Consider the following 16,561-nt stretch of genomic DNA (forward strand, 5'->3'; position numbering starts at 1 on the left):
AAAAAAAAAAAATGCTCCACATCACTTGGCATCAGGGAAATACAAATCAAGACCACAGTGAGATACCACCTCACACCAGTCAGAATGGCTAAAATTAACAGTCAGGAAATGACAGATGTTGGTGAGGATGTGGAGAATGGGGAACCCTCTTACATTGTTGGTAGGAATGCAAGCTGGTGCAGCCATTCTGAAAAACAGTATGGAGGTTCCTCAACAAGTTGAAAATAGACCCGATGACTTAGCAATTAAACTACTAGGTATTTACCACAAAGATATAAATGTAGTGATCAGAAGGGGCACCTGCACCCCAATGTTTATATCAGCAATGTCCACAATAGCCAAACTATGGAAAGAGTCCTGATGTCCATTGACAGATGAATGGATAAAGAAAATGTGATACATACACACACACACACACACACACACACACACAATGGACTACTACTCAGCCATCAAAAAATGTAATCTTGCCATTTGCAAGGACATGGATAGAACTAGAGGGTGTTATGCTAAGTGAAAAAGTCAATCAGATAAAGACAATCATATGATCTTAGTCATATATGGAATTTAAGAAACAAAACAGAGGATCATAGGGGAAGAGAGGAAAAATTAAAAGAAGATGAAATCTGAGAGGGAGACAAACCATAAGAGACTCTTAATAATAGGAAACAAACTGAGGGTTGCCGGAAGGAGGGGCTTGGGGGAGATGGACAGACACTAAGGAGGGCACGTGATATAATGAGCACTGGATGTTATACAAGACAGATGAATCACTAACCTCTACCACTGAAATTAATAATACATTATATATTAATTAACTGAATTAAAATAAAAAAGACTAACCCACTTAAAGATTCAAAAAAGATAGAGTGAATATCTAACATATTGCAGTAAATTATTAGATACTTGAACCTTAATAGATTGAATGGATTTTAAAGTTCTGATCACGTATTGGTTTTAAAGGTAAGTGAAATAATGAAAATCTACAAATCCATTAGTGTTTACAAGTGAGATGACATTTACTGGTTATTATAAATTCAGACTATAATTGCTCCCTGGGTATACATCAATTCCCAGGAAGAATATAGTTTGTTAAGAAGGATTTAAAATATAGAATCCATCAGAGTGTTAAGTCTCATGAGATGCATAACAAACAGGAATTCACAGAGCAGATTGTGAGCAGGTGGCCAGAGGTATATAGTGTGCACAGAAAGAAAATTTTCAGAGAAAACAAGGGTGAAAAAATTGTTTGAAGGAAAAATTGTCAGCAGTAACAAATTTTGCCATGAAATCAAGAAAACTGAAAGCTGAAGAGTGCTCATTGAATTTTTATAGTAGAAATTTAGCAAGAATAATTTCAGTGAGATAGTAAGGTCAAAATTCAGATTAGAATAAAACATTGAGTGAATAGGAGGTACTAATCTTGGGACTCATAGTGTAGGCTTTCCATTCAGAACATTTTTGGAGAAATATGTGAAGCATGTCAAAGAAATTTAATGTCAAAATGGCATATTTTGTGGAAGGAAGAAATTTAAAAATGTTTATATGTAGAGAGGAAGAAACAAATGTAGAGGAAGATATTAGAGGATATTTAATGAAATAAGAATGTTGCATATTTGGGGAGAGAATGAGATGAAAATCAAAGATAAAAGAGAAATTGTTTGATATAAGTCTGAATATCACTGTCCTTGGCTTAGATAGATGTTAGGGTGGTTGCACATACAGATAAAGTCAAAAGCAAACATATCTAGCATAAGTGTGTTAGTAACTGACAAGCTCTGTTGTCTTTGTGAAATTAGAAGCATAGTCATATTAAAAAGATGGAGACAAGCTAGGGTATTTGAAAAGAATAAGGAGTAAATTTCCTATTGAATGTCATAAAGGAGAAAAGACCTGTATGGCAGTATGAGTTAATAAGAGTATGATTTTTTATGTGCTTTCCACCCAAGCCTGTTGTGATTTTGGGGATACCCAACATGTGGGTGGGCAGATAAATGTTTCCTATAACATACTTAATTTAATGTTCTTAGACTTGAGCCAATTAATAAGCATTATATTATTTAGAAATGGAAACATTAGTCATCCACAAAGGTCCCTCTCAAATTAATAACTCAAAAGTTAAATGTAAACCTCTTGGCACCAAGCTTAATTGAGTATTCTTCTTAGGATCTCATTTTCAGTCAGATAACTCATCCCTAATTCAATCAATCAATCAACTAGCATGCATTTTAAGTATCAAATGCATGCATAACTCTAGTCTTCAGGGCAACAAAGGAAGATCTTAAGAAATTTTCTTTACCTTCAAGATTCTTAGATTCTGAAGCAGTACATAATACAAGAATGAATGAAAAATAAGTCAGTAAATATATTCCAAAATTAATAATAATTAGACTCCTAATTATAAATTGATGTAGAAGTAAGCTCAAACCTAAATGTTTAAAGCACTTATTAAACTATGGAGTATGAGTTGAAGTCTTTGAATTGAACTACCTTATAGCATAGTTTAGAAGAAAAAGTAAACATACTTTAATTATTTTTTAACAATAAAAGACAACAATTACCAAATGACAAATGACAAAATATTTATGGCATAATCTGAATAATGTTGGAATAGGTAATAGTTGATAAAATATTTAAATATGTTTAATATTTGATAAGAAGATGATACGTAAGTAATTAGACAAAGGCAGAGATTTGAAAAAAAAAAAAGAAAAGAAAGAAAAAAGAGGTAAATGAGTACATCTCTCTTTCAGGGAAACCCAGTAGCTGCATTCATATGGTTTTGTTTTTTTTTTTAAAGATTTTATTTATTTATTCATGAGAGACAGAGAGAGAGAGGCAGAGGGAGAAGCAGGCTCCCAAGGAGCAGAGAGCCTGATGCAGGACTCGATCCCAGGACCCTGGGATCATGACCTGAGCCGAAGGCAGACGCTTAACCATCTGAGCCACCCAGGCATCCCTTGACTTCCTTATCTTAACAGCTTTAAATCTAATCTCCTCTCACTGACTTTCAAAGCCATCCATATCTATTCCACTCTTAACTAATCAATTTTGTTTTTAACTCCTCCAAAACGGACCATATGCTTGAATATTGAAAGTGTCACTACTGGGGCGCCTGGGTGGCTCAGTCGGTTAAGCGTCTGCCTTCGGCTCAGGTCATGATCCCAGGGTCCTGGGATCGAGCCCCGCATCGAGCCCCGCATCAAGCCCCGCATCGGGCTCCCTGCTCAGTGGGAAGCCTGCTTTTCCCTCTCCCGCTCCCCCTGCTTGTGTTCCCTCTCTCGCTGTGTCTCTCTCTGTCAAATAAATAAATAAAATCTTAAAAAAAAAAAAAAAGAAAGAGTGTCACTCCTGTTGTATAAATAGTTTACCATTTTCCTCTTAGTCCTAGATGATGATGCCTTTACTCAAGTTGTCTTCCCATCAAATCTCTTTTATTAAGAGGCATACTCCAAATAGTGCTCTATGTCCTCCATCTACTTGCTGACAGTTGTCCCATTAATTATAATTTAATGCTTCCTTTAAAAAAAGTTTTTTTTTTGAATTGCATATAGTTGACACACAATGTTACATTAGTTTGTACATTGTACTATGCACAACACAGTAATCCATCTTTTCTATACATTATGCTATGCTCACCACAAGTATAGCTTCAATCTGTCACCATGCAACACTATTACAATATCATTGACTATATTCCCTATACTGTGCCTTTTATTCCCATGACTTACTCATTCCATAACTGGAATCCTGTATCTCCCACTCCCCTTTATTCATTTTGCTCATACCTCTCGCCTCCTTCCTTCTGGCAACCATCAGTTTGTTCTCTGTATTTATAGGTCTGATTCTAAGATTTTAACTTTACAATCACTCTACTTTATACATTTTCTTCTCACTCTGCCTGCCAATACCCCTGATTGTGCTCTCTCCCTCTCTCTTTCTGACAAATAAATAAATAAAATATAAAGATTAGGAAGCCTATAAAATATTTTGGAACAAGGGAGCAGTAAGAGCAGTATTAATAGAGAATCTACCAAATTTTAGGGTAGAGAGAAATTTAAAGGTCATCAACTCATATGTACAGGAAGATTAAAATACTGAGATTAATTGGATAGAGATGAAATTGAGAACAGAGAACACAGTTGTGAGGAACATATTGTAAAAGAGACAGTTTCCTTTTCTCTTGTTTTTATGCGTTGGTAACAGAATTATGCCAAACCACTGTAACATCTAGAATTTTGATAGGTTATTAATCTATACTTCTAGTTGGCTTTTAGTGCTTTATAATAAAATTAATTAGGAAAAACAAAATAAATGCTGAGGTGCTTTTAGTCTTGATATGCTAAAATATTATATTTATCTCCAGAAGCATTTATTCTTAGATGTTTTACTAAGATAATCTATAAAATCAGAGCCACAATCTGTGATGATACCAAATTATCTTCTCAACTTGTCTAAATTCAGACACACTATAATATCAATGTGATCTTATAATATGAGATCAGTCTTTAAGAATATGTCTTATACCTGGCAGATGCCAGATACTTTAAGACAAATAACTCTCATAAAATGATTAAGTAAAGAAATATGTCTAAACTCATTATTCATCTCTTCTCCTCAAGGATCTTCAAGAAAACCTATAAAACCTGAATTATTTTTCCTATCAAAAAATTCAATTTTGGGGTACATGGGTGGGTAATCTAAAATGTAAATATCTGGTTTTAACTCCTATTGTATTTAAATTCCCAATAAAGCTTCTATATTTTGGGGCATCTGAGTGGCTCAGTGGGTTAAGCAGCTGCCTTCAGCTCAGGTCATGATCCCAGGGTCCTAGAATCGAGTCCTTCTCAGGCTCCCTGCCCTGCAGGGAGTCTGCTTCTCCTTCTGTCCCTTCTCCCACTTGTTCTCTCAATCTCTCTCTCTTTCTCTCTCTCGCAAATAAATTTTAAAAAATCAATTTTTATTTAAAAATCCATCAAAGACAAGCTTCATCTACAGTTTTTTCTAAAACTAAAAGTATTTTAAAATAAGGGAGGCAAATAATAAAGGTTCTGATGCATACAGACAAATTTCAAGAATCTCTTACAAAGATAATGCACAATATTTAACTAAAGTTGTCAAAAGGCCACTGTGGCTCTCATGACAGAAGGAAAGACTGGGCTGGTAGTCAAAAGATTTGGTTTTAGAACCCAGATTTACTACTATTAATTTTCAATTAAACTCACCAGATCCTGCTTTCCTTGTCAGTGAAATGGTGAAGAGTAAAATACTACTACTACTAGCAATACTAATATACCAACACTAATAATAATAATTGGCACAAATTTTGGTTTAGCTAACATTTTGAGGATTTAACATGAGCAAAGCTCTAAGTTTTACATGCATTATTTTCATTAATCCTTACAAGCTCAAAGAGGATATATCATTGTTACCATTTTTATTATTTTTTAAGATTTATTTATTTATTGTGGAGAGAGAGTGTTTGTGTGGTGAGGGGGTGGGTGAGGGGTAAAGGGCAAGGGTAGGATAATCCCAAGCAGACTCTGTGCTGACTGTGGTGCCCCATGCCAGGGCCTGATCTCACAACCCTGAGATAAGGACCTGAGCAGAAACCAAGAGCTGGACACTCAACCAACCACATGACCCGGGAGTCCCTCATTATTACCATTTTAAAAAAAAATATTTTATTTATTTATTTGAGACAGAGACAGAGACAGAGCATAAGCAGGGGGAGGAGGCAGAGGGAGAGGGAGAAGCAGACTCCCCACTGAGCAGGGAGCCAGAGGATGTGGGGCTTGATCCCAGGATCCTGGGATCATGACCTGAGCTGAAGGCATATGCTTAACCAAAAGAGTCACCCAGGTGCCCCTTGAGTTTTGTTTCTTTGTCTGAAATTACATTTCCCCATTAAAAAATGGTAATAATGATGGGGCGCCTGGGTGTCTAGCTCATCAAAGTGTCTAGTTAATGTTGCTGAATTTGATTGTACTTATTTATATTTCCAGAAAACCAATAAGAAGATGTAAATACAATGTGTAACTGAAATTCAAAAATGAGTATAAGGACAGTAATTTCTATTAAAATAATATGAATTGCTATATGTAAATTCTCAGGCATATCTCTTTCAAAAGATACAAATATTCAAAATTGTCCCTGGGGGTAGTATCAGCCCCTCTGAGATCTACTGGAGTAAATCATTTGATACTTTGCAGTACGGATGAATTTGAGGAAAATATACCTGTTTAGAACGTTAGTGAGAAGGCAGAAAGGGAAATGATAACGGTCTGAACCACATAAAAACTTTTGGACATAGAGAAAAGATCTTATTCAGAACGTAAAACTCATATAAGTGAAATAAGTCAGTCAGAGAAAGACAAATACCATATGATTTCACTTGTATGTGGCATTTAAGAAACAAAACAATTAAGCAAAAGGAAGAGAGAGAGAGAAACCAAGAAACAGACTGTTAACTATAGAGAACAAACTGGAGATTACCAGAGGGGAGGGAGTGGGGGCATGGGTGAAACAGGTGATGGAGATTAAGGAGTGCATATTTTGTGATGAGCACCTGGTGTTGTATAGAAGTGTTGAATCACTAAATTGTACACCTGAAACTAATATTACATTGTATGTTACCTGGAGTTAAAATAAAAAGTTAAAATAATAAAAAGTTAAAAAAAAAAGAACATAAAGCTTATAATCATGATATCTTTGGTATCAGGTGTACAACACAAAATCAGTTCTTTATAAAGAAATGATAGCATACTTATAAATGTATTTACTGTTATAGTCACTAAGCAGACATAAAAATGCAGGCAGACATTATAGCACTGCAGTTTCTATAATTGCTTCTCATCTCATTAATGATATGTTATCTAATTCATTACTTTCATAAATTCATATTAAATATATGTATATACACATATGTATGTATGTCCACCAAAAGACATTTGTTCATTTTATACACACATACACACACACATGTATCACCAAAAGACAAGTTAGAGTCATGTGCTCCAACACAGAAAAATTACATATTTTTATAAAAAAAAACCTTTTCAAGTGAAAAAAATACTAGTTTTTCTTCATTGTCAGCTTCATTTATTTGCCGTACATACACGCAACAATAAAGAGCCTTTGATCTTAAGTAAATTATATTCTATAAATCCATATTAGTAGTGTATTGAACAAAATACAGAAGGTTTTTTTAAGATTTTATTTATTTATTTGAGAGAGAGAGGGAGAGTGAACATGAGAGAGAGAGAGAGAGAGAACCAGCGGGAGGAGAGGCAGAGGGAGAGGGAGAAGCAAGCTCCTCACTGAGCAGGGAGCCCAAAGTGGGACTTGATCCCAGGACCCTGAGATCATGACCTGAGCTAAAGGCAACTGCTTAACCCACTGAACCACTCAGGTGCCCCCCAAATATAGAAGCTTTATGGGGAATTTAAATGTCAATAGGAGTTAAAACCAGATATTTACATTTTAGATTACATAAAAAATTACTATTGTCTGCTAAACTGCATAAAAGTGAAGAAAATGATAGTAGATAGTAAACAGAATTGAGATGTAGAAAGAGGACAATGGAGTTCAACCTTGAGCATATTCAGTTTGAAGTATCTATGAAATATTCAAGTGAAAATGTCTAATCATTTCCCAAACCAAGAATCATGTCTAAATTGAGGTTACAGTTTGTGATTTGCAGTTCTATTCTGCTAACAAAATTTGAAAAAATGTATTCTTTCTCCTATATTTTCCCTTGAAATTAGAAATATTCCCATTTTGTAATATCTTGCCATCTGTAGCATCCTATCCATTTCTACTTGTGCATAACTTTGTCAAGGCTTTCATTATTTCCAACACATACAACCATAATAACTTCCTAACTGGCAAACCAACCTTAAGTTCCCCACATAACACAACTTAATTATTACTTTCATATGTCTTTATCCTTATTTTTCTGATTGCCTGAAGGCTCTTCTTCTTTTTTTTTTAATTTTAATACCAATATAGTTAACATAGTGTTATATTGGTTTCAAGTATACGATACAGTGATTCAACAGTTCCATATATTACTCAGTGTTCATCAAGATAAGGGTACTCTTAATCCCCTTCACCTCTTTCACCCATTGTCCCTCCCACCTCTCCTCTAGTAACCATCTGTTTTTTGCTTTGTCTGTTTTTCTCCAGTTTGTTCATTTGTTTCTTAAATTCCACATATGAGTAAAATCATATGGTATTTCTCTTTCTCTGACTAACTTCTTTCACTTAGCATTACACTCTCTAGCTCCATCCATGTTGCAAATGGCAAGATTTCATTCTTTCTTTTATGGCTGAATAACATTCCATTGTATATATACTACATCTCTTTTCATTCATCTATCAATGGACACTTGAGTTGCTTCCATATCTTGGCTATTGTAAATAATGCTGCTGTAAACATAGAGGTGCATATATCCCTTCCAATTAGTAGTTTTGTATTTTGGGGGGTAAATGCCCAGTAGAGCAATTACTGGATCATAGGGTAGTTCTATTTTTAATTTTTTGAGGAACCTCCAATACTGTATAACATAGTGGCTGTACCAGTTTGCATTCCTACCAACAGTGCAAGAGGGCTCCTTTATCACCACATCCTCACCAACACTTGTTGTTTCTTGAGTTTTTGATTTTAGCCATCCTGACAGGTGTGAGGTGATATCTAATTGTGGTTCTGATTTGCCTTTCTTTGATGATAAATGATGTTAAGCATCTTACATCTTCGTTGAAGAAATTTCTGTTATTGTCTTCTGCCCATTTTTTAATTGGATTGTTTGTTTTCCTTTGTGTGTATTGAGTTATGTAAGTTCTTTATATATTTTGAATACTAACCCTTCACTGGATATATCATTTGCAAATATCTTCTCCCATTCAGACTTTTAGTTTTGATGGCTGTTTCCTTTGCTGTGCAGAAGCTTTTTTCTTTTGATGTAGTCTTAATAGCTTATTTATACTTCAAGAGACATATCTAGAAAGCTGTTGCATGGCCAATGTCAGAGAAATTACTGCCTGTATTCTTTTCTAGAATTTTTTATGGTTTCAGGTCTCACATTTAGGTCCTTAGTCTATTTTGAGTTTATTCTTGGGTATGGTATAAGAAAGTGGCTCAAGATAATTATTTTGCATGTAGCTGCCCAATTTTCCTAACACCATTTGTTGAAGAAACTATCTTTTTCCCCATTGCATATTTTTGCCTATTTTGTCAAAGATCAACTGACTATATAATTGTGAGTTAATTTCTGGGGTTTCTATTCTCTTCCATGATCATCTATGTGTCTGTTTTTTGTGCCAGCACCATACTCTTTTGATTACTACAGCTTTGTATTACAATTTGAAGTCTGGAGTTGGGATACCTCCAGTTGTGTTTTTCTTTTTCAAGGCTGCTTTGGCTACCTGGGGTCTTTTGTGGTTCCACGTGAATTTTAAGATTATTTGTTCGAGTTCTATGAAAATGCTATTTGTATTTTGATGGGGATTGCATTAAATCTATAGATTGCTTTGGATAGTGTAGACATTTTTAAAATATTTATTCTTCCAATCCATAAGCATGGAATGTCTTTCCATTTCTATGGGTCATCTTCAATTTCATCAATGTTTTATAGTTTTTAGAGTACAGTTCTTTCACCTCTTTTGTTAAATTTATTCCTAGATGTTCTAATATTTTTGGTACAGTTGTAATTGACATTGTTTTCTTAATTTCTCTTTCTGCTGCTTCATTATTATTGTATAGAAATGCAACAGATTTCTGTATATTGATTCTGTATCCTGCAACCTTACTGAACTCATTTATCGGTTCTAGTAGTTTTTCGGTTGAGTGTTTAAGGTTTTTTATATATAGTATCATGTCATCTGCAAATAGTGAAAGTTTTACTTTTTCCTTACTAATTTGGTTGCCATTTATTTGTATCTGATTGTTGTGGCTAGGGAGTTCCAGTACTATGTTGACTAAAAGTGGTGAGACTAGACACTATAATCTTGTTCCTGACCTTAGTGGAAAAGCTCTCAGCTTTTTCCCATTCAGTATGATGTTACATGTGGGTTTTTCATATAAAGCCTTTATTATGTTGAGATATGTTCCCTCTAAACCTACTTTGTTGAGGTTTTTTTTTTTTGTTTGTTTGTTTGTTTTTATGAATGGATTGGATGTTGGGCTTTGTCAAATGCTTTTTCTGCATCATTGAAATGATCATATGGTTTTTATCCTTTTTTAAAAAAAATTATTTCTTTATTTTAGAGAAAGAGAGCAGGTAAGTGGGGGAAGTGGCAGAGGGAGAGGAGAAAGAGATCTCAAGTAGACTCCCCACTGAGTGTGGAGCCTGAGGTGGGGCTCCATCCCACAACCCATGAGATCATCACCCGAGCCAAAATCAGGGGACAGAATGCTTAACTAACTGAGCCACCCAGGCACACCTATCCTTTATCTTACTGATGTGATGTATCATGATTGATTTGTGAATATTGAACCACTAAAAGGCTCTTCTTCTAACCATTATTTATAAAATCCATAACCACCTTACTAGATCCAATTCTAAAGAATATCTTCCTCTAATCCCTTTCTGATTCTATTCCCACACACAGATATATGCAATTTCTATTTTCTTTGAGCCTGTATAGCATTTTAAAAATATTGCTTATTGTGTACCACTTACTTATAGTTAATTATACATATTTTAGTAATTGTTTTTATTATACTGTGAAATCTTTAAGCATGTGGTTTGGGCTTTATCTACTATATTTACCAGGGTAGCACACAAATGCTGTTTTACATTTAGAAGTCACCCAGAGATATTCATCAATAAGCACTGACAGAATTTTTTTACCCATTTTACATATAAGCCAAATATAACTGGTCCTAATATGGCTCCGTAATTAAGAACATCAATTATCTTTAAAAATCATTATTAACATCTAAAATGCTTTGAAATGAGAACTACTTGAACAATTACCAAGGGGGTAATGTGGATAATAATTTCTGAATATGTTTTTAAAAAAATCAGCATGAAATGGAATATCTAGACCCATAAAAATGGATTCTTAGTTTTTATGAATTTTTATATACTCAAATAACATAGTAGAAACAAGATTCACAGTTTTGCCTTTTGGTGATTATTAAGCTAATTCTCAGGCCCTACTTCAGTTGGTTCTTATAGTAATTTGCACTTTGGATAACTTTGTGTATAGTAACTTGGACTGTGGCTAATTTGGACAATGCAAACAGTTTTTTAATGACTAAAAAGTAAAACTTAAATTAAGGATAACTATCGTCTAAAAATTTATGATTCAAAATTGCTATTAGCAACAGTGGGAGTAATGGAAAATCACTGTTTTCAAATGCTATTGAGACCATCCAGAATGATCCTTAACTTTTAGATTATGCTATGCTAGAAATTGTCCTGGTCAAAAAAAAAAAAAAAAAAAGCTATTCTTGGCAGTTCACAAAATACGTTAAATAATCAAAGATGTGAAAATGAAGATTATCTGAGAAATAAGAAAACAACCATCTGTCCTAAACCATTCAGGTACTATTCTGTCTAGAGACTTGAAGATAGGCCAGAAGATCTCCTTTCATATTCTTGTATGCTCATTAATTATTGTGTATCTAAACCAGTTATGCAAACAGCAATAGCTTTAAAAATATATTTGTAATAAGGTATAGTTTATAAAGTTAAGAATGTCAGGAAAAAAGTAAGGTTGAGCTAGTTTCACAGGATGAATGGAAGAATGATATACAGAAAACCGACAGAAATGCCTAAATGCCAAGTATCCCAGACAAATAATGACAAAGCTCTAAAAGTAGCCAATATTTTTATTTTTAGTAATATGCAAAGGCAATTACTACACCTACTATAACATGAAAACTTACATCATTTCTTTACATTTCTAGATTACAGATCTAGACAATAACCTTATCCAATGGCTTCTTTCTCCATCTGAAAAATGGTTTGAGATTATTGCTGGATGCAGATTGAAAGAACAGCTGTGAATTTTATAGCAAAAGATAATTCTGTGTGTACCAAAAAAAAAATTACCTACATAATAGGTTTATATAACAACTTTTCCATGCTCATCTTAAATTCAGGGACAAAAAAAAAAATGTATTTTTACTCATGAAGATAATAGGCTTTTCCTGTCATTTCCTTCATAAAAAATGCTGGGCAGAAACATTGCTTTGCTTATGCAGGAGTGATAATAGGCCCTAAAATTTCTATGTCTGAAATTGTTTCAGCTCTTATCTGATAAGTTTTAAATAATTAAAAACATGATTGATAAATTCAAATTTCTGTGGTATCAAGTAATGTTTATAGGAGTTTGAATTAATTAATGCACTACATTAATTATATTTTAGAACCTTTATACTAACTCTGCAGTTTCCTTTCACTGTTTAATAGAACTGTATCTCATTTTACTAAGTCTCTGTGCTTCAAAAATATATTATTACTGCCTTAATCAAAAATAGTCAGGTCTGTCTATTGGACTTCAATTGAAAGCCTCCTATTCATGCCCTCAATTACTACAAGATCATGGTCTCTGGATATGCCAATTCCAATATCTAGCAAATGAGAATCATAAGAACTGAACTTCATTTATTTGTAATTACATGGCATTATTATTTAGGTGATATAAACAATGCAATTTTTCCTGGCATATAAATAAGTAATCTATCATCATAAAAATTTTGTGATATAAAAGGGAAAAGAAGCACTGAAATAGAATTTATCAAAGAGATTTTCTGCAGATATCCTTTTATTATTATTCAGCAGTGTTTGTAAAAAGCTTTACATTTGCTTTGAAAATGTCAGGAGATTTAGGTTGTAACCAAAGAGTATGCTTTATTATACCATGACCATTTCTGCCAATAAGAACAGCACTTCTTTTTTTTTTTTTTTAAAGATTTTATTTATTTATTTGAGAGAGAGAGAATGAGAGAGAGAGAGCAGGAGAGGGGGGAGGGTCAGAGGGAGAAGCAGACTCCCTGCCGAGCAGGGAGCCCGATGTGGGACTCCATCCAGGGACTCCAGGATCATGACCTGAGCCGAAGGCAGTCGCTTAACCAACTGAGCCACCCAGGCGCCCAAGAACAGCACTTCTAAGATTGCTTTATGAACTCAGAGACAAGCTGAGAATAGATATGCATTTTAAATATATTTATTCATGTTATATATTTTAATAAATTCAATTTGGTTTGGCAGGTAAAATATAAGAAGCAGAATCCCATAGATATGGGTTGAATTTCTGGCTGCATATTTTTTATTTTCTTTTTGGAAAAAATTCAGACTAACAGAAATGTGGTAAAGATAGTAAAAAGAGTTCTCATATACCCTTCACTCAAAACCTCCTTATATTAATATCTTACATAACAGCCTACTTGTCAAATTAAGAAATTAACACTGACATATTATTATTAACTATTCTACTGACTTTATACAAATTTCTCCATTTTTTTTCCACTAATGCCTTTTTTTGTTCTAATGTTCAATATAGGATCCACATTGCATTTTATATCCTAGTTTCCTTGGAGCTAATAGTTTTTCAGTCTTTCTTGTTTTTCATGACCTTGCGAGTTTGAAGAGTACTGACTAGGTATTTTGTAGAAAGCTCTTCAATTTATGTTTGTCTAATATTTTTTTATTACACTGGAGTTAGGGATTTGGGGGAAAAATTACCACTGAGATGCTGTGCCCTTCTCATCACATTGTATTAGGAGGTATGTGACATCAATATAACTTATCACTGGTGATGTTAACCTTGATCACTTGGTTAAGACAGTGTTCGCTATTCTCTCTATTCTAAAGTCATTATTTCTCACTTTCTATTTTCTGTTCTTTCAAAGTGAGCAATTAAGTCTAGCCTATAATTAAGGGGAAAGGAATTATATTCCATCTCTCAGGAGAAGAGAGTTTCTCTATATATTATATGGAATTCTTCTTAAGGAAGATTTATCTGTCCTCCCACATTGATTGATTGATTGAATTATTTACTTACATCACTATGATTCACAGATATTTACTTCATACTTTGAACTATAAATCAATACTGTGTTATTCATTTTGTTGTCCACCTTGTTCTAGTTTTGGCCATTGGGAGGTCTTTCAGATTGGTTCCTGTGCACCTTAATATGACCCATCTTTTTTTTTTTTTCAATACTTCTTTTTAGTTCTTACTTTCTAATGATTCAAAATACTACAGTTCATTTTGTATTTTCCCTACCCCAATCCTAATATCAGACATTTCTTCTAAATCTGGATCTGCTTTTAAACATTGTTAAGTAATATAACCATTTCAGGTCTTCATTGCTTCCTGTTTAATGAACATATTTTAATAGAATTTAGTTGTTTCCAATTTTGTATAGGTCACAGGCCTTTAGGATAAATCTACTAAAATATATGTAATCTCTCCTGAGAGAAGCAGAAATACAGAAGACAATATTGTTCAAAAAATTTCAGAGATTAAGGAAACTGAAGACCACTGACAGATATTTTATAAGGATCTGCACAAAATAAGACCTGATGCCCTTGATAACTAAAATAATTTTCTCCAAGCATTGCCAGAGGTTTTACCAATTTCATACGATACTACATCAACAGTAAGAAGTTTGCCCATGTTAATTTGTGACTTTGGATAATTTACATAGTTTCTGTGAGCCTTTATTTACTCATTTTAAAATGAGGATTGTAATCCACACTTCAAAGAAATATACCAAAGTTTAGCTGAGAAGGAGTATGTAAATGCTTTAGAGAGACACTGCCACACAAAGACACTCAGGGAATTGGGTCCTGTTGTTTGTTAATATAATGACATGCCAAATCCCAGCTTTATCATCTTAAAATTAATTTATTTTAATATTTGATTTGCTCTTTGCTTACAAGCTAGGATTTGTGTTTTATAAATTTGAAACCAGATACTAGAAATTTGCCTTTCATAAATTCAATCTTACAGTTGTTAGAGAAATAGAAAGTTATCTGTGCCCTAGAGCAACATCTGACCTGGCCCTGGAATCTATTCTAAAAACAGTCATTGGTATGCGGTCCCCCCATGTACATTTAAGCCCCATGACGGGTTCTACAATTCTTGATAAATGTATCCCATTGTTGTTCATATCTAGTTTTAAATGGTAGCTGCCTTCACTGAGGTAAATCATCCCCCTAATAAATTTGATCTGAAAACTCTTATATCTTCCTTCTGGAATAAATACTATAAAACAAATCAATTTCCTTTGCTACATGAGAACACTTCATAAACAATGGTAATTTTTTTAAAAAAATACGTATTCACCAACATTTCCATGAAAATAATTTGAAATAATTCTAATAGACTCATCATGATAACTTTTTGGCAGGATGTCATCTAATTATCAAAAGTCAGAAGCAGCACATGGTTTGAGAATTTAATATCAATCAGAGATAAAAGATCATTAGCAGTCTTACTAATTTCCAAAGTAATATGCTACTTTAGAAACAAGGAAGAGGCTATCTGTGATGGTCAATTTTTTGTTTCCACTTTATTGGTTCATTCAGTGCACAAATTTTGATCAAACATTATTTTAGTGTGTCTATGAGTACGCTTAAGACTGAGATTAACATTTAAATTGGTAGACTGAATGAAGCAGATTACTCTCTTTAATGTATTAGATTTCCTCCAATCAGTTGAAGGCTTAATAGAACACATGAACCAATTCCTTATAATAAATCTTTCTATATACTTATACATCTTATTGATTCTGTTTATAGAGACTGTGACTAACACACTAAATCATTACTATCTAAATATCCTCTGGATAATTAAAAGCGGTGTTGGCAGTCTTATTTATTCTAAATGCATATCAGAACTAAATAAGTAAAACTATGCACTATGAAGAGCCACCAATATAGGCAACTGGGTCATAAAATTCTTCAATATCTAGACAGTCAATAATATATAGCATTCTAAAAATAAACACAAAATATTTGTATATTAACTATAATCTCAATATGTCTAAGCAAATATACGTATACAGAATTGCACAGAGATATAAAAACTAACTCACCCAATTCACTCAGATGCTGCTTAATCAGTTAATTAATTATTAAGGTAGCCTCAGAACAGGTAATCAAATAAGAATAAAATTACATAAATGTGACAAGAAAGACAAAATGTAATATGTTTATTTTAATTTTTAATTTTTTTATGTTATGTTAATCCCCATACATTACATCATTAGTTTTTGATGTAGTATTCCATGATTCATTGTTTGCGTGTAACACCCAGTGCTCCATGCAGTACGTGCCCTTTTAATACCCATCACCACGCTAGCCCATCCCCCCACCCCCCTCCCCTCTAGAACCCTCAGTTTGTTTTTCAGAGTCCATAGTTGCTCATGGTTTGTCTCCCCCTCTGATTCCCCCCCTTCATTCTTCCCCTCCTGCTATCTTCTTCTTTTTTTTTAACATATAATGTATTATTTGCTTCAGAGGTACAGATCTCTGATTCAACAGTCTTGCACACTTCACAGCGCTCACCATAGCACACACCCTCCCCAGTGTCTATCACC

The sequence above is a fragment of the Leptonychotes weddellii genome, chromosome 6 (genome assembly GCF_054177405.1).
Source record: "Leptonychotes weddellii isolate Sample4059 chromosome 6, ASM5417740v2, whole genome shotgun sequence".
Classification (NCBI taxonomy): Eukaryota; Metazoa; Chordata; class Mammalia; order Carnivora; family Phocidae; genus Leptonychotes; species Leptonychotes weddellii.